This window comes from Pseudophryne corroboree, chromosome 1, assembly GCF_028390025.1.
Source record: "Pseudophryne corroboree isolate aPseCor3 chromosome 1, aPseCor3.hap2, whole genome shotgun sequence".
In the NCBI taxonomy this organism is placed as follows: domain Eukaryota; kingdom Metazoa; phylum Chordata; class Amphibia; order Anura; family Myobatrachidae; genus Pseudophryne; species Pseudophryne corroboree.
In genome coordinates this window covers 117415948-117432137 of record NC_086444.1, presented here as the reverse complement: position 1 = coordinate 117432137, position 16190 = coordinate 117415948, and the positions used below count along the sequence as shown (strand labels likewise).

The window sequence follows — 16190 nt, the reverse complement described above, 5'->3', positions numbered from 1 at the left end:
AGACTACAAAGTCTTTTGAAAGAAAAAACAAACAAACAAAAACCAAGGTATAATTTGTGTGAGTGCCGCAGGGGGGATAAGAAAGAAAGAAAAAATAAATAAAAAGAAATCCGTGACGACGACGTTCGGACGAGCGCTAACGTCGGAAAATGGTCTCGGTGCGAGGATGAGAAAACCCTCAGCAGCGAGGGGGTTAAATCTCAAGCTGCCTTTTATATTTTATTTTCCAATTTAAGAACCCATTGAGACATAGGACGGTGCACTGCCTGTTGCTTTTCATATGGAGATGAGGGTTGCAGCTACTGTAACTGTGCCCGACTGCTTTTATGACATGACGGTATGCAAATTCATCTGCTGCAGTGTGCCCTGGGAAGGATTTGCACTAGTTGTGCGCATAGTTTGGGGGTGCTTCAGGAACAGTCACCCTTCCGCCTTCCCATGTCAACGTGAAGAGATGCAGCCTCCCTGCAGTTTTCTTTTCCCGTCCCCTGCCGAGAGTTCACTTGTCATGGCTCCGGTCAACCTCCTTCACTTGACGGGGGTGTGCCCAAGCAGGGGCCCTCCTGAGCCCTAGTCCAACTCATACTTACCTGGCAGGGTAGATACCATGATCACGAAGGTGGTTCTCCCAGGGCGAGGCTCATTCATTGCACTCCGGGTGTGCTGACCCCTGCGATTTCCCCAAATGCGGGAAACTCGACTGCATAATTTGTGGTAGTGGGGGACTGCGTTCGCGCTTTCCCCTCATCATCTCTGGTAAAAGTCAGATCTTTTTGTGTGCTGCTGGTGCTGTCTCTTCCTTTGCTGTTTCCATCCTTTTCTTCATTTCAACCCTCCCTCCACTGGACCCCTGTGCCCGTTAAGGTGCGCTTCTATCTTTCACTCAGCGCTCTCTTCTCATCTCTTCTCCTGTGCGCTGGCTGCATGCTTCCTTGCTTTTTCCGGCCTTGTACTGTGCTTCGCATATACAACCAATACAGGGCGCTGCAGGACCCACACGGTTTCACTTGCTTTGTAAAGTAGGCCCCCAGATTGTGTCAGATATGAGGGGGAGAGAGAAAAAAAACTTTGCTCCCTCATTTCATGCAGTAGCTTGTCTACTTTGTAAAATGGTAGGCCTCGCTGGGCTGCCGTAGTCTTCCTACACATAGTAAGCGTTTAAATTGAGGCGGCGAAAACTAGAAGAAAGAGAGCATTTTTGGTTTGCGTGCAGATTTTGGGCAGGTGGATTGGTGGCAAAACACAAAGTATTTGTCTATGGTGCTTATAAGACGGGGGACAAAAGAAAAAAAATCACATTTGCTTTTGGTTCACTTGCTTGAGAAATACGCTTTTTGGGCCATTTGGGTGAAACAACTTTTGACGTGTTCAAATCAGTAAAAAGACTAATGGCTTTTTTGAGACTACAAAGTCTTTTGAAAGAAAAAACAAACAAACAAAAACCAAGGTATAATTTGTGTGAGTGCCGTAGGGGGGATAAGAAAGAAAGAAAAAATAAATAAAAATAAATCCGTGACGACAACGTTCGGACGAGCGCTAACGTCGGAAAATGGTCTCGGTGCGAGGATGAGAAAACCCTCAGCAGCGAGGGGGTTAAATCTCAAGCTGCCTTTTATATTTTATTTTCCAATTTAAGAACCCATTGAGACATAGGACGGTGCACTGCCTGTTGCTTTTCATATGGAGATGAGGGTTGCAGCTACTGTAACTGTGCCCGACTGCTTTTATGACATGACGGTATGCAAATTCATCTGCTGCAGTGTGCCCTGGGAAGGATTTGCACTAGTTGTGCGCATAGTTTGGGGGTGCTTCAGGAACAGTCACCCTTCCGCCTTCCCATGTCAACGTGAAGAGATGCAGCCTCCCTGCAGTTTTCTTTTCCCGTCCCCTGCCGAGAGTTCACTTGTCATGGCTCCGGTCAACCTCCTTCACTTGACGGGGGTGTGCCCAAGCAGGGGCCCTCCTGAGCCCTAGTCCAACTCATACTTACCTGGCAGGGGAGATACCATGATCACGAAGGTGGTTCTCCCAGGGCGAGGCTCATCCATTGCACTCCGGGTGTGCTGACCCCTGCGATTTCCCCAAATGCGGGAAACTCGACTGCATAATTTGTGGTAGTGGGGGACTGCGTTCGCGCTTTCCCCTGATCATCTCTGGTAAAAGTCAGATCTTTTTGTGTGCTGCTGGTGCTGTCTCTTCCTTTGCTGTTTCCATCCTTTTCTTCATTTCAACTCTCCCTCCACTGGACCCCTGTGCCCGTTAAGGTGCGCTTCTATCTTTCACTCAGCGCTCTCTTCTCATCTCTTCTCCTGTGCGCTGGCTGCATGCTTCCTTGCTTTTTCCGGCCTTGTACTGTGCTTCGCATATACAACCAATACAGGGCGCTGCAGGACCCACACGGTTTCACTTGCTTTGTAAAGTAGGCCCCCAGATTGTGTCAGATATGAGGGGGAGAGACAAAAAAAACTTTGCTCCCTCATTTCATGCAGTAGCTTGTCTACTTTGTAAAATGGTAGGCCTCGCTGGGCTGCCGTAGTCTTCCTACACATAGTAAGCGTTTAAATTGAGGCGGCGAAAACTAGAAGAAAGAGAGCATTTTTGGTTTGCGTGCAGATTTTGGGCAGGTGGATTGGTGGCAAAACACAAAGTATTTGTCTATGGTGCTTATAAGACGGGGGACAAAAGAAAAAAAATCACATTTGCTTTTGGTTCACTTGCTTGAGAAATACGCTTTTTGGGCCATTTGGGTGAAACAACTTTTGACGTGTTCAAATCAGTAAAAAGACTAATGGCTTTTTTGAGACTACAAAGTCTTTTGAAAGAAAAAACAAACAAACAAAAACCAAGGTATAATTTGTGTGAGTGCCGCAGGGGGGATAAGAAAGAAAGAAAAAATAAATAAAAATAAATCCGTGACGACAACGTTCGGACGAGCGCTAACGTCGGAAAATGGTCTCGGTGCGAGGATGAGAAAACCCTCAGCAGCGAGGGGGTTAAATCTCAAGCTGCCTTTTATATTTTATTTTCCAATTTAAGAACCCATTGAGACATAGGACGGTGCACTGCCTGTTGCTTTTCATATGGAGATGAGGGTTGCAGCTACTGTAACTGTGCCCGACTGCTTTTATGACATGACGGTATGCAAATTCATCTGCTGCAGTGTGCCCTGGGAAGGATTTGCACTAGTTGTGCGCATAGTTTGGGGGTGCTTCAGGAACAGTCACCCTTCCGCCTTCCCATGTCAACGTGAAGAGATGCAGCCTCCCTGCAGTTTTCTTTTCCCGTCCCCTGCCGAGAGTTCACTTGTCATGGCTCCGGTCAACCTCCTTCACTTGACGGGGGTGTGCCCAAGCAGGGGCCCTCCTGAGCCCTAGTCCAACTCATACTTACCTGGCAGGGGAGATACCATGATCACGAAGGTGGTTCTCCCAGGGCGAGGCTCATCCATTGCACTCTGGGTGTGCTGACCCCTGCGATTTCCCCAAATGCGGGAAACTCGACTGCATAATTTGTGGTAGTGGGGGACTGCGTTCGCGCTTTCCCTTCATCATCTCTGGTAAAAGTCAGATCTTTTTGTGTGCTGGTGGTGCTGTCTCTTCCTTTGCTGTTTCCATCCTTTTCTTCATTTCAACCCTCCCTCCACTGGACCCCTGTGCCCGTTAAGGTGCGCTTCTATCTTTCACTCAGCGCTCTCTTCTCATCTCTTCTCCTGTGCGCTGGCTGCATGCTTCCTTGCTTTTTCCGGCCTTGTACTGTGCTTCGCATATACAACCAATACAGGGCGCTGCAGGACCCACACGGTTTCACTTGCTTTGTAAAGTAGGCCCCCAGATTGTGTCAGATATGAGGGGGAGAGAGAAAAAAAACTTTGCTCCCTCATTTCATGCAGTAGCTTGTCTACTTTGTAAAATGGTAGGCCTCGCTGGGCTGCCGTAGTCTTCCTACACATAGTAAGCGTTTAAATTGAGGCGGCGAAAACTAGAAGAAAGAGAGCATTTTTGGTTTGCGTGCAGATTTTGGGCAGGTGGATTGGTGGCAAAACACAAAGTATTTGTCTATGGTGCTTATAAGACGGGGGACAAAAGAAAAAAAATCACATTTGCTTTTGGTTCACTTGCTTGAGAAATACGCTTTTTGGGCCATTTGGGTGAAACAACTTTTGACGTGTTCAAATCAGTAAAAAGACTAATGGCTTTTTTGAGACTACAAAGTCTTTTGAAAGAAAAAACAAACAAACAAAAACCAAGGTATAATTTGTGTGAGTGCCGCAGGGGGGATAAGAAAGAAAGAAAAAATAAATAAAAAGAAATCCGTGACGACGACGTTCGGACGAGCGCTAACGTCGGAAAATGGTCTCGCTCGGTGCGAGGATGAGAAAACCCTCAGCAGCGAGGGGGTTAAATCTCAAGCTGCCTTTTATATTTTATTTTCCAATTTAAGAACCCATTGAGACATAGGACGGTGCACTGCCTGTTGCTTTTCATATGGAGATGAGGGTTGCAGCTACTGTAACTGTGCCCGACTGCTTTTATGACATGACGGTATGCAAATTCATCTGCTGCAGTGTGCCCTGGGAAGGATTTGCACTAGTTGTGCGCATAGTTTGGGGGTGCTTCAGGAACAGTCACCCTTCCGCCTTCCCATGTCAACGTGAAGAGATGCAGCCTCCCTGCAGTTTTCTTTTCCCGTCCCCTGCCGAGAGTTCACTTGTCATGGCTCCGGTCAACCTCCTTCACTTGACGGGGGTGTGCCCAAGCAGGGGCCCTCCTGAGCCCTAGTCCAACTCATACTTACCTGGCAGGGGAGATACCATGATCACGAAGGTGGTTCTCCCAGGGCGAGGCTCATCCATTGCACTCCGGGTGTGCTGACCCCTGTGATTTCCCCAAATGCGGGAAACTCGACTGCATAATTTGTGGTAGTGGGGGACTGCGTTCGCGCTTTCCCCTGATCATCTCTGGTAAAAGTCAGATCTTTTTGTGTGCTGCTGGTGCTGTCTCTTCCTTTGCTGTTTCCATCCTTTTCTTCATTTCAACTCTTCCTCCACTGGACCCCTGTGCCCGTTAAGGTGCGCTTCTATCTTTCACTCAGCGCTCTCTTCTCATCTCTTCTCCTGTGCGCTGGCTGCATGCTTCCTTGCTTTTTCCGGCCTTGTACTATGCTTCGCATATACAACCAATACAGGGCGCTGCAGGACCCACACGGTTTCACTTGCTTTGTAAAGTAGGCCCCCAGATTGTGTCAGATATGAGGGGGAGAGAGAAAAAAAACTTTGCTCCCTCATTTCATGCAGTAGCTTGTCTACTTTGTAAAATGGTAGGCCTCGCTGGGCTGCCGTAGTCTTCCTACACATAGTAAGCGTTTAAATTGAGGCGGCGAAAACTAGAAGAAAGAGAGCATTTTTGGTTTGCGTGCAGATTTTGGGCAGGTGGATTGGTGGCAAAACACAAAGTATTTGTCTATGGTGCTTATAAGACGGGGGACAAAAGAAAAAAAATCACATTTGCTTTTGGTTCACTTGCTTGAGAAATACGCTTTTTGGGCCATTTGGGTGAAACAACTTTTGACGTGTTCAAATCAGTAAAAAGACTAATGGCTTTTTTGAGACTACAAAGTCTTTTGAAAGAAAAAACAAACAAACAAAAACCAAGGTATAATTTGTGTGAGTGCCGCAGGGGGGATAAGAAAGAAAGAAAAAATAAATAAAAAGAAATCCGTGACGACGACGTTCGGACGAGCGCTAACGTCGGAAAATGGTCTCGCTCGGTGCGAGGATGAGAAAACCCTCAGCAGCGAGGGGGTTAAATCTCAAGCTGCCTTTTATATTTTATTTTCCAATTTAAGAACCCATTGAGACATAGGACGGTGCACTGCCTGTTGCTTTTCATATGGAGATGAGGGTTGCAGCTACTGTAACTGTGCCCGACTGCTTTTATGACATGACGGTATGCAAATTCATCTGCTGCAGTGTGCCCTGGGAAGGATTTGCACTAGTTGTGCGCATAGTTTGGGGGTGCTTCAGGAACAGTCACCCTTCCGCCTTCCCATGTCAACGTGAAGAACTGCAGCCTCCCTGCAGTTTTCTTTTCCCGTCCCCTGCCGAGAGTTCACTTGTCATGGCTCCGGTCAACCTCCTTCACTTGACGGGGGTGTGCCCAAGCAGGGGCCCTCCTGAGCCCTAGTCCAACTCATACTTACCTGGCAGGGGAGATACCATGATCACGAAGGTGGTTCTCCCAGGGCGAGGCTCATCCATTGCACTCCGGGTGTGCTGACCCCTGCGATTTCCCCAAATGCGGGAAACTCGACTGCATAATTTGTGGTAGTGGGGGACTGCGTTCGCGCTTTCCCCTGATCATCTCTGGTAAAAGTCAGATCTTTTTGTGTGCTGCTGGTGCTGTCTCTTCCTTTGCTGTTTCCATCCTTTTCTTCATTTCAACCCTCCCTCCACTGGACCCCTGTGCCCGTTAAGGTGCGCTTCTATCTTTCACTCAGTGCTCTCTTCTCATCTCTTCTCCTGTGCGCTGGCTGCATGCTTCCTTGCTTTTTCCGGCCTTGTACTGTGCTTCGCATATACAACCAATACAGGGCGCTGCAGGACCCACACGGTTTCACTTGCTTTGTAAAGTAGGCCCCCAGATTGTGTCAGATATGAGGGGGAGAGACAAAAAAAACTTTGCTCCCTCATTTCATGCAGTAGCTTGTCTACTTTGTAAAATGGTAGGCCTCGCTGGGCTGCCGTAGTCTTCCTACACATAGTAAGCGTTTAAATTGAGGCGGCGAAAACTAGAAGAAAGAGAGCATTTTTGGTTTGCGTGCAGATTTTGGGCAGGTGGATTGGTGGCAAAACACAAAGTATTTGTCTATGGTGCTTATAAGACGGGGGACAAAAGAAAAAAAATCACATTTGCTTTTGGTTCACTTGCTTGAGAAATACGCTTTTTGGGCCATTTGGGTGAAACAACTTTTGACGTGTTCAAATCAGTAAAAAGACTAATGGCTTTTTTGAGACTACAAAGTTTTTTGAAAGAAAAAACAAACAAACAAAAACCAAGGTATAATTTGTGTGAGTGCCGTAGGGGGGATAAGAAAGAAAGAAAAAATAAATAAAAATAAATCCGTGACGACAACGTTCGGATGAGCGCTAACGTCGGAAAATGGTCTCGGTGCGAGGATGAGAAAACCCTCAGCAGCGAGGGGGTTAAATCTCAAGCTGCCTTTTATATTTTATTTTCCAATTTAAGAACCCATTGAGACATAGGACGGTGCACTGCCTGTTGCTTTTCATATGGAGATGAGGGTTGCAGCTACTGTAACTGTGCCCGACTGCTTTTATGACATGACGGTATGCAAATTCATCTGCTGCAGTGTGCCCTGGGAAGGATTTGCACTAGTTGTGCGCATAGTTTGGGGGTGCTTCAGGAACAGTCACCCTTCCGCCTTCCCATGTCAACGTGAAGAGATGCAGCCTCCCTGCAGTTTTCTTTTCCCGTCCCCTGCCGAGAGTTCACTTGTCATGGCTCCGGTCAACCTCCTTCACTTGACGGGGGTGTGCCCAAGCAGGGGCCCTCCTGAGCCCTAGTCCAACTCATACTTACCTGGCAGGGGAGATACCATGATCACGAAGGTGGTTCTCCCAGGGCGAGGCTCATCCATTGCACTCCGGGTGTGCTGACCCCTGCGATTTCCCCAAATGCGGGAAACTCGACTGCATAATTTGTGGTAGTGGGGGACTGCGTTCGCGCTTTCCCCTGATCATCTCTGGTAAAAGTCAGATCTTTTTGTGTGCTGGTGGTGCTGTCTCTTCCTTTGCTGTTTCCATCCTTTTCTTCATTTCAACCCTCCCTCCACTGGACCCCTGTGCCCGTTAAGGTGCGCTTCTATCTTTCACTCAGCGCTCTCTTCTCATCTCTTCTCCTGTGCGCTGGCTGCATGCTTCCTTGCTTTTTCCGGCCTTGTACTGTGCTTCGCATATACAACCAATACAGGGCGCTGCAGGACCCACACGGTTTCACTTGCTTTGTAAAGTAGGCCCCCAGATTGTGTCAGATATGAGGGGGAGAGAGAAAAAAAACTTTGCTCCCTCATTTCATGCAGTAGCTTGTCTACTTTGTAAAATGGTAGGCCTCGCTGGGCTGCCGTAGTCTTCCTACACATAGTAAGCGTTTAAATTGAGGCGGCGAAAACTAGAAGAAAGAGAGCATTTTTGGTTTGCGTGCAGATTTTGGGCAGGTGGATTGGTGGCAAAACACAAAGTATTTGTCTATGGTGCTTATAAGACGGGGGACAAAAGAAAAAAAATCACATTTGCTTTTGGTTCACTTGCTTGAGAAATACGCTTTTTGGGCCATTTGGGTGAAACAACTTTTGACGTGTTCAAATCAGTAAAAAGACTAATGGCTTTTTTGAGACTACAAAGTCTTTTGAAAGAAAAAACAAACAAACAAAAACCAAGGTATAATTTGTGTGAGTGCCGCAGGGGGGATAAGAAAGAAAGAAAAAATAAATAAAAAGAAATCCGTGACGACGACGTTCGGACGAGCGCTAACGTCGGAAAATGGTCTCGCTCGGTGCGAGGATGAGAAAACCCTCAGCAGCGAGGGGGTTAAATCTCAAGCTGCCTTTTATATTTTATTTTCCAATTTAAGAACCCATTGAGACATAGGACGGTGCACTGCCTGTTGCTTTTCATATGGAGATGAGGGTTGCAGCTACTGTAACTGTGCCCGACTGCTTTTATGACATGACGGTATGCAAATTCATCTGCTGCAGTGTGCCCTGGGAAGGATTTGCACTAGTTGTGCGCATAGTTTGGGGGTGCTTCAGGAACAGTCACCCTTCCGCCTTCCCATGTCAACGTGAAGAGATGCAGCCTCCCTGCAGTTTTCTTTTCCCGTCCCCTGCCGAGAGTTCACTTGTCATGGCTCCGGTCAACCTCCTTCACTTGACGGGGGTGTGCCCAAGCAGGGGCCCTCCTGAGCCGTAGTCCAACTCATACTTACCTGGCAGGGGAGATACCATGATCACGAAGGTGGTTCTCCCAGGGCGAGGCTCATCCATTGCACTCCGGGTGTGCTGACCCCTGCGTTTTCCCCAAATGCGGGAAACTCAACTGCATAATTTGTGGTAGTGGGGGACTGCGTTCGCGCTTTCCCCTGATCATCTCTGGTAAAAGTCAGATCTTTTTGTGTGCTGCTGGTGCTGTCTCTTCCTTTGCTGTTTCCATCCTTTTCTTCATTTCAACTCTTCCTCCACTGGACCCCTGTGCCCGTTAAGGTGCGCTTCTATCTTTCACTCAGCGCTCTCTTCTCATCTCTTCTCCTGTGCGCTGGCTGCATGCTTCCTTGCTTTTTCCGGCCTTGTACTGTGCTTCGCATATACAACCAATACAGGGCGCTGCAGGACCCACACGGTTTCACTTGCTTTGTAAAGTAGGCCCCCAGATTGTGTCAGATATGAGGGGGAGAGAGAAAAAAAACTTTGCTCCCTCATTTCATGCAGTAGCTTGTCTACTTTGTAAAATGGTAGGCCTCGCTGGGCTGCTGTAGTCTTCCTACACATAGTAAGCGTTTAAATTGAGGCGGCGAAAACTAGAAGAAAGAGAGCATTTTTGGTTTGCGTGCAGATTTTGGGCAGGTGGATTGGTGGCAAAACACAAAGTATTTGTCTATGGTGCTTATAAGACGGGGGACAAAAGAAAAAAAATCACATTTGCTTTTGGTTCACTTGCTTGAGAAATACGCTTTTTGGGCCATTTGGGTGAAACAACTTTTGACGTGTTCAAATCAGTAAAAAGACTAATGGCTTTTTTGAGACTACAAAGTCTTTTGAAAGAAAAAACAAACAAACAAAAACCAAGGTATAATTTGTGTGAGTGCCGCAGGGGGGATAAGAAAGAAAGAAAAAATAAATAAAAAGAAATCCGTGACGACGACGTTCGGACGAGCGCTAACGTCGGAAAATGGTCTCGGTGCGAGGATGAGAAAACCCTCAGCAGCGAGGGGGTTAAATCTCAAGCTGCCTTTTATATTTTATTTTCCAATTTAAGTACCCATTGAGACATAGGACGGTGCACTGCCTGTTGCTTTTCATATGGAGATGAGGGTTGCAGCTACTGTAACTGTGCCCGACTGCTTTTATGACATGACGGTATGCAAATTCATCTGCTGCAGTGTGCCCTGGGAAGGATTTGCACTAGTTGTGCGCATAGTTTGGGGGTGCTTCAGGAACAGTCACCCTTCCGCCTTCCCATGTCAACGTGAAGAGATGCAGCCTCCCTGCAGTTTTCTTTTCCCGTCCCCTGCCGAGAGTTCACTTGTCATGGCTCCGGTCAACCTCCTTCACTTGACGGGGGTGTGCCCAAGCAGGGGCCCTCCTGAGCCCTAGTCCAACTCATACTTACCTGGCAGGGGAGATACCATGATCATGAAGGTGGTTCTCCCAGGGCGAGGCTCATTCATTGCACTCCGGGTGTGCTGACCCCTGCGATTTCCCCAAATGCGGGAAACTCGACTGCATAATTTGTGGTAGTGGGGGACTGCGTTCGCGCTTTCCCCTCATCATCTCTGGTAAAAGTTAGATCTTTTTGTGTGCTGCTGGTGCTGTCTCTTCCTTTGCTGTTTCCATCCTTTTCTTCATTTCAACCCTCCCTCCACTGGACCCCTGTGCCCGTTAAGGTGCGCTTCTATCTTTCACTCAGCGCTCTCTTCTCATCTCTTCTCCTGTGCGCTGGCTGCATGCTTCCTTGCTTTTTCCGGCCTTGTACTGTGCTTCGCATATACAACCAATACAGGGCGCTGCAGGACCCACACGGTTTCACTTGCTTTGTAAAGTAGGCCCCCAGATTGTGTCAGATATGAGGGGGAGAGAGAAAAAAAACTTTGCTCCCTCATTTCATGCAGTAGCTTGTCTACTTTGTAAAATGGTAGGCCTCGCTGGGCTGCCGTAGTCTTCCTACACATAGTAAGCGTTTAAATTGAGGCGGCGAAAACTAGAAGAAAGAGAGCATTTTTGGTTTGCGTGCAGATTTTGGGCAGGTGGATTGGTGGCAAAACACAAAGTATTTGTCTATGGTGCTTATAAGACGGGGGACAAAAGAAAAAAAATCACATTTGCTTTTGGTTCACTTGCTTGAGAAATACGCTTTTTGGGCCATTTGGGTGAAACAACTTTTGACGTGTTCAAATCAGTAAAAAGACTAATGGCTTTTTTGAGACTACAAAGTCTTTTGAAAGAAAAAACAAACAAACAAAAACCAAGGTATAATTTGTGTGAGTGCCGCAGGGGGGATAAGAAAGAAAGAAAAAATAAATAAAAAGAAATCCGTGACGACGACGTTCGGACGAGCGCTAACGTCGGAAAATGGTCTCGCTCGGTGCGAGGATGAGAAAACCCTCAGCAGCGAGGGGGTTAAATCTCAAGCTGCCTTTTATATTTTATTTTCCAATTTAAGAACCCATTGAGACATAGGACGGTGCACTGCCTGTTGCTTTTCATATGGAGATGAGGGTTGCAGCTACTGTAACTGTGCCCGACTGCTTTTATGACATGACGGTATGCAAATTCATCTGCTGCAGTGTGCCCTGGGAAGGATTTGCACTAGTTGTGCGCATAGTTTGGGGGTGCTTCAGGAACAGTCACCCTTCCGCCTTCCCATGTCAACGTGAAGAGATGCAGCCTCCCTGCAGTTTTCTTTTCCCGTCCCCTGCCGAGAGTTCACTTGTCATGGCTCCGGTCAACCTCCTTCACTTGACGGGGGTGTGCCCAAGCAGGGGCCCTCCTGAGCCCTAGTCCAACTCATACTTACCTGGCAGGAGAGATACCATGATCACGAAGGTGGTTCTCCCAGGGCGAGGCTCATCCATTGCACTCCGGGTGTGCTGACCCCTGCGATTTCCCCAAATGCGGGAAACTCGACTGCATAATTTGTGGTAGTGGGGGACTGCGTTCGCGCTTTCCCCTGATCATCTCTGGTAAAAGTCAGATCTTTTTGTGTGCTGCTGGTGCTGTCTCTTCCTTTGCTGTTTCCATCCTTTTCTTCATTTCAACTCTCCCTCCACTGGACCCCTGTGCCCGTTAAGGTACGCTTCTATCTTTCACTCAGCGCTCTCTTCTCATCTCTTCTCCTGTGCGCTGGCTGCATGCTTCCTTGCTTTTTCCGGCCTTGTACTGTGCTTCGCATATACAACCAATACAGGGCGCTGCAGGACCCACACGGTTTCACTTGCTTTGTAAAGTAGGCCCCCAGATTGTGTCAGATATGAGGGGGAGAGAGAAAAAAAACTTTGCTCCCTCATTTCATGCAGTAGCTTGTCTACTTTGTAAAATGGTAGGCCTCGCTGGGCTGCCGTAGTCTTCCTACACATAGTAAGCGTTTAAATTGAGGCGGCGAAAACTAGAAGAAAGAGAGCATTTTTGGTTTGCGTGCAGATTTTGGGCAGGTGGATTGGTGGCAAAACACAAAGTATTTGTCTATGGTGCTTATAAGACGGGGGACAAAAGAAAAAAAATCACATTTGCTTTTGGTTCACTTGCTTGAGAAATACGCTTTTTGGGCCATTTGGGTGAAACAACTTTTGACGTGTTCAAATCAGTAAAAAGACTAATGGCTTTTTTGAGACTACAAAGTCTTTTGAAAGAAAAAACAAACAAACAAAAACCAAGGTATAATTTGTGTGAGTGCCGCAGGGGGGATAAGAAAGAAAGAAAAAATAAATAAAAATAAATCCGTGACGACAACGTTCGGACGAGCGCTAACGTCGGAAAATGGTCTCGGTGCGAGGATGAGAAAACCCTCAGCAGCGAGGGGGTTAAATCTCAAGCTGCCTTTTATATTTTATTTTCCAATTTAAGAACCCATTGAGACATAGGACGGTGCACTGCCTGTTGCTTTTCATATGGAGATGAGGGTTGCAGCTACTGTAACTGTGCCCGACTGCTTTTATGACATGACGGTATGCAAATTCATCTGCTGCAGTGTGCCCTGGGAAGGATTTGCACTAGTTGTGCGCATAGTTTGGGGGTGCTTCAGGAACAGTCACCCTTCCGCCTTCCCATGTCAACGTGAAGAGATGCAGCCTCCCTGCAGTTTTCTTTTCCCGTCCCCTGCCGAGAGTTCACTTGTCATGGCTCCGGTCAACCTCCTTCACTTGACGGGGGTGTGCCCAAGCAGGGGCCCTCCTGAGCCCTAGTCCAACTCATACTTACCTGGCAGAGGAGATACCATGATCACGAAGGTGGTTCTCCCAGGGCGAGGCTCATCCATTGCACTCTGGGTGTGCTGACCCCTGCGATTTCCCCAAATGCGGGAAACTCGACTGCATAATTTGTGGTAGTGGGGGACTGCGTTCGCGCTTTCCCCTGATCATCTCTGGTAAAAGTCAGATCTTTTTGTGTGCTGGTGGTGCTGTCTCTTCCTTTGCTGTTTCCATCCTTTTCTTCATTTCAACCCTCCCTCCACTGGACCCCTGTGCCCGTTAAGGTGCGCTTCTATCTTTCACTCAGCGCTCTCTTCTCATCTCTTCTCCTGTGCGCTGGCTGCATGCTTCCTTGCTTTTTCCGGCCTTGTACTGTGCTTCGCATATACAACCAATACAGGGCGCTGCAGGACCCACACGGTTTCACTTGCTTTGTAAAGTAGGCCCCCAGATTGTGTCAGATATGAGGGGGAGAGAGAAAAAAAACTTTGCTCCCTCATTTCATGCAGTAGCTTGTCTACTTTGTAAAATGGTAGGCCTCGCTGGGCTGCCGTAGTCTTCCTACACATAGTAAGCGTTTAAATTGAGGCGGCGAAAACTAGAAGAAAGAGAGCATTTTTGGTTTGCGTGCAGATTTTGGGCAGGTGGATTGGTGGCAAAACACAAAGTATTTGTCTATGGTGCTTATAAGACGGGGGACAAAAGAAAAAAAATCACATTTGCTTTTGGTTCACTTGCTTGAGAAATACGCTTTTTGGGCCATTTGGGTGAAACAACTTTTGACGTGTTCAAATCAGTAAAAAGACTAATGGCTTTTTTGAGACTACAAAGTCTTTTGAAAGAAAAAACAAACAAACAAAAACCAAGGTATAATTTGTGTGAGTGCCGCAGGGGGGATAAGAAAGAAAGAAAAAATAAATAAAAAGAAATCCGTGACGACGACGTTCGGACGAGCGCTAACGTCGGAAAATGGTCTCGGTGCGAGGATGAGAAAACCCTCAGCAGCGAGGGGGTTAAATCTCAAGCTGCCTTTTATATTTTATTTTCCAATTTAAGAACCCATTGAGACATAGGACGGTGCACTGCCTGTTGCTTTTCATATGGAGATGAGGGTTGCAGCTACTGTAACTGTGCCCGACTGCTTTTATGACATGACGGTATGCAAATTCATCTGCTGCAGTGTGCCCTGGGAAGGATTTGCACTAGTTGTGCGCATAGTTTGGGGGTGCTTCAGGAACAGTCACCCTTCCGCCTTCCCATGTCAACGTGAAGAGATGCAGCCTCCCTGCAGTTTTCTTTTCCCGTCCCCTGCCGAGAGTTCACTTGTCATGGCTCCGGTCAACCTCCTTCACTTGACGGGGGTGTGCCCAAGCAGGGGCCCTCCTGAGCCCTAGTCCAACTCATACTTACCTGGCAGGAGAGATACCATGATCACGAAGGTGGTTCTCCCAGGGCGAGGCTCATCCATTGCACTCCGGGTGTGCTGACCCCTGCGATTTCCCCAAATGCGGGAAACTCGACTGCATAATTTGTGGTAGTGGGGGACTGCGTTCGCGCTTTCCCCTGATCATCTCTGGTAAAAGTCAGATCTTTTTGTGTGCTGCTGGTGCTGTCTCTTCCTTTGCTGTTTCCATCCTTTTCTTCATTTCAACTCTCCCTCCACTGGACCCCTGTGCCCGTTAAGGTACGCTTCTATCTTTCACTCAGCGCTCTCTTCTCATCTCTTCTCCTGTGCGCTGGCTGCATGCTTCCTTGCTTTTTCCGGCCTTGTACTGTGCTTCGCATATACAACCAATACAGGGCGCTGCAGGACCCACACGGTTTCACTTGCTTTGTAAAGTAGGCCCCCAGATTGTGTCAGATATGAGGGGGAGAGACAAAAAAAACTTTGCTCCCTCATTTCATGCAGTAGCTTGTCTACTTTGTAAAATGGTAGGCCTCGCTGGGCTGCCGTAGTCTTCCTACACATAGTAAGCGTTTAAATTGAGGCGGCGAAAACTAGAAGAAAGAGAGCATTTTTGGTTTGCGTGCAGATTTTGGGCAGGTGGATTGGTGGCAAAACACAAAGTATTTGTCTATGGTGCTTATAAGACGGGGGACAAAAGAAAAAAAATCACATTTGCTTTTGGTTCACTTGCTTGAGAAATACGCTTTTTGGGCCATTTGGGTGAAACAACTTTTGACGTGTTCAAATCAGTAAAAAGACTAATGGCTTTTTTGAGACTACAAAGTCTTTTGAAAGAAAAAACAAACAAACAAAAACCAAGGTATAATTTGTGTGAGTGCCGCAGGGGGGATAAGAAAGAAAGAAAAAATAAATAAAAATAAATCCGTGACGACAACGTTCGGACGAGCGCTAACGTCGGAAAATGGTCTCGGTGCGAGGATGAGAAAACCCTCAGCAGCGAGGGGGTTAAATCTCAAGCTGCCTTTTATATTTTATTTTCCAATTTAAGAACCCATTGAGACATAGGACGGTGCACTGCCTGTTGCTTTTCATATGGAGATGAGGGTTGCAGCTACTGTAACTGTGCCCGACTGCTTTTATGACATGACGGTATGCAAATTCATCTGCTGCAGTGTGCCCTGGGAAGGATTTGCACTAGTTGTGCGCATAGTTTGGGGGTGCTTCAGGAACAGTCACCCTTCCGCCTTCCCATGTCAACGTGAAGAGATGCAGCCTCCCTGCAGTTTTCTTTTCCCGTCCCCTGCCGAGAGTTCACTTGTCATGGCTCCGGTCAACCTCCTTCACTTGACGGGGGTGTGCCCAAGCAGGGGCCCTCCTGAGCCCTAGTCCAACTCATACTTACCTGGCAGAGGAGATACCATGATCACGAAGGTGGTTCTCCCAGGGCGAGGCTCATCCATTGCACTCCGGGTGTGCTGACCCCTGCGATTTCCCCAAATGCGGGAAACTCGACTGCATAATTTGTGGTAGTGGGGGACTGCGTTCGCGCTTTCCCCTGATCATCTCTGGTAAAAGTCAGATCTTTT

At 47.6% G+C, this 16190-nt stretch overlaps 12 non-coding genes across 12 annotated transcripts; all 12 read left to right on the top strand.

Moving 5' to 3' along the window:
* Positions 1-582: 582 nt before the first annotated feature.
* On the top strand, positions 583-746 carry LOC134958809 (U1 spliceosomal RNA). The gene has a single exon (XR_010187118.1). It is a non-coding gene; the product is annotated as a U1 spliceosomal RNA (small nuclear RNA).
* Positions 747-1982: 1236 nt separating this feature from the next.
* LOC134956996 (U1 spliceosomal RNA) lies at positions 1983-2146 on the top strand. The gene has a single exon (XR_010186365.1). It is a non-coding gene; the product is annotated as a U1 spliceosomal RNA (small nuclear RNA).
* A 1236-nt stretch (positions 2147-3382) lies between these two features.
* Positions 3383-3546, top strand: LOC134957665 (U1 spliceosomal RNA). Its single transcript, XR_010186704.1, has one exon. It is a non-coding gene; the product is annotated as a U1 spliceosomal RNA (small nuclear RNA).
* Positions 3547-4786: 1240 nt separating this feature from the next.
* On the top strand, positions 4787-4950 carry LOC134957911 (U1 spliceosomal RNA). The gene has a single exon (XR_010186793.1). It is a non-coding gene; the product is annotated as a U1 spliceosomal RNA (small nuclear RNA).
* A 1240-nt stretch (positions 4951-6190) lies between these two features.
* Positions 6191-6354, top strand: LOC134956990 (U1 spliceosomal RNA). The gene has a single exon (XR_010186363.1). It is a non-coding gene; the product is annotated as a U1 spliceosomal RNA (small nuclear RNA).
* Positions 6355-7590: 1236 nt separating this feature from the next.
* Positions 7591-7754, top strand: LOC134956981 (U1 spliceosomal RNA). The gene has a single exon (XR_010186357.1). It is a non-coding gene; the product is annotated as a U1 spliceosomal RNA (small nuclear RNA).
* Positions 7755-8994: 1240 nt separating this feature from the next.
* On the top strand, positions 8995-9158 carry LOC134959028 (U1 spliceosomal RNA). Its single transcript, XR_010187158.1, has one exon. It is a non-coding gene; the product is annotated as a U1 spliceosomal RNA (small nuclear RNA).
* Positions 9159-10394: 1236 nt separating this feature from the next.
* On the top strand, positions 10395-10558 carry LOC134957716 (U1 spliceosomal RNA). The gene has a single exon (XR_010186719.1). It is a non-coding gene; the product is annotated as a U1 spliceosomal RNA (small nuclear RNA).
* A 1240-nt stretch (positions 10559-11798) lies between these two features.
* Positions 11799-11962, top strand: LOC134958480 (U1 spliceosomal RNA). Its single transcript, XR_010187016.1, has one exon. It is a non-coding gene; the product is annotated as a U1 spliceosomal RNA (small nuclear RNA).
* Positions 11963-13198: 1236 nt separating this feature from the next.
* On the top strand, positions 13199-13362 carry LOC134957826 (U1 spliceosomal RNA). Its single transcript, XR_010186760.1, has one exon. It is a non-coding gene; the product is annotated as a U1 spliceosomal RNA (small nuclear RNA).
* A 1236-nt stretch (positions 13363-14598) lies between these two features.
* LOC134958475 (U1 spliceosomal RNA) lies at positions 14599-14762 on the top strand. The gene has a single exon (XR_010187015.1). It is a non-coding gene; the product is annotated as a U1 spliceosomal RNA (small nuclear RNA).
* Positions 14763-15998: 1236 nt separating this feature from the next.
* Positions 15999-16162, top strand: LOC134957813 (U1 spliceosomal RNA). Its single transcript, XR_010186756.1, has one exon. It is a non-coding gene; the product is annotated as a U1 spliceosomal RNA (small nuclear RNA).
* The last annotated feature ends 28 nt before the right edge of the window (positions 16163-16190 follow it).